This window comes from Rutidosis leptorrhynchoides, chromosome 1, assembly GCF_046630445.1.
Source record: "Rutidosis leptorrhynchoides isolate AG116_Rl617_1_P2 chromosome 1, CSIRO_AGI_Rlap_v1, whole genome shotgun sequence".
Classification (NCBI taxonomy): domain Eukaryota; kingdom Viridiplantae; phylum Streptophyta; class Magnoliopsida; order Asterales; family Asteraceae; genus Rutidosis; species Rutidosis leptorrhynchoides.
In genome coordinates, this window is record NC_092333.1 from 288,598,960 (window position 1) to 288,600,839 (window position 1,880).

Consider the following 1,880-nt stretch of genomic DNA (forward strand, 5'->3'; position numbering starts at 1 on the left):
ATATTTGAACAATTGATATTTTTAAGTTTGTTTGTATAAAAACAAAAATATAATATAAGTTTGGTGTGAATTTTTAATTTTTAAAAAATGTGAATTTTTAATTTATGCATATTTTAAATTTAAGTTGTGTAAATTTAAAAACAAAAATTTACTTTATTTCGCTAAGTTAAAAATATGATTTTTAAAATTCGTCGTGAGTTGAAGACTAGGTCATTGAACCGAAATTGCTTTACCCGAGGGAGGGACGAGAACTTTTATTATAATTATTTTTAATCTTATTGAATTAAAGTATGCCAAAAACATTAAAAAATCCAAAAATCTTTACTTTTAAAACCGCGCTTTGATTTAAAAAATTACAAAAATTTTAAAATTTTTGTCGAGGGATAGACTAGGACATCGATCCGAAACGCCCTCATACTAAAAAGAAACAAATTTTTAAAATTTTATTAATTTTATGTTTTATTAACAATAAGGTTTTATAAAAAAAAAAAAAAAATCTGAAAGTACTGTACCCGGAACCCCATGCGATCGCATTGTAGTGACCCGAACTTTTCCATGTTTATATATATTAATTGAGATTGATATTTACATGATTAAATTTTTCCAACATGTTAAGCAATCAAACTTGTTAAGACTTGATTAATTGAAATATGTTTCATATAGACAATTGACCACCCAAGTTGACCGGCGATTCACGAACGTTAAAACTTGTAAAAACGACATGACGATATATATATGGATATACATATGGTTAACATGAGATTATGATAAGTAAGTATCTCCATAAGTATATTAACAATGAGTTATATACATATAAACAAGACTACTAACTTAAGGATTTCGAAACGAGACATATATGTAACGATTATCGTTGTAACGACATTTAATGTATATATATCATATTAAGATATATTAATATATCATAATATCATGATAATATAATAATTTAACATCTCATTAGATATAATAAACAATGGGTTAACAACATTAATTGAGATCGTTAACTTAAAGGTTTCAAAACAACACTTACATGTAACGACTAACGATGACTTAACGACTCTGTTAAAATGTATATACATGTAGTGTATTTAGATGTATTAAAATACTTTTGGAAGACTTCAAGACATATATCAAAACACTCATACTTAACAAAAATGGTTACAGTTACTTTCCCATTCTTACCAATAGGAACTAGCATGGGATTCCACTCTTGATTATGTCATGTATGACTAATCAATTTTAACTTCTACCATGAGCTAGTCAACTAACTAGAACTCCTTTTAACCCCACTCACCACTCACCAATTACCACTCATCATTCACTCCATTTCACTTCCAATTCTCTTTCTAATTCTCTCTCAACACACACACACTATTATGAACGTATTTTTCCAGTAGTTAATGATCATCTTCATCAAAAATCACTTCAAGAATCAAGCTATAATCATCATAGGAAGAACACTTCAAGAACACTTCAAAAATCCCTTCAAGTTTACTAATTTACTTCCAAGCTTTCTAATCCATTCCAAGTAATCATCTAAGATCAAGAAACCTTTGTTATATACAGTAGGTTCTCTTTCTTATTCAAGGTAATATTCATATTCAAACTTTGATTCAATTTCTATAACTATAAACTATCTTAATTCGAGTAGAAATCTTACTTGAACTTGTTTTTGTGTCATGATCCTACTTCAAGAACTTTCAAGCCATCCAAGATCCTTTGAAGCTAGATCATTTCTTGTCACTTCCAGTAGGTTTACCTACTAAACTTGAGGTAGTAATGATGTTCATAACATCATTCGATTCATATATATAAAACTATCTTATTCGAAGGTTTAAACTCGTAATCACTAGAACATAGTTTAGTTAATTCTAAACTTG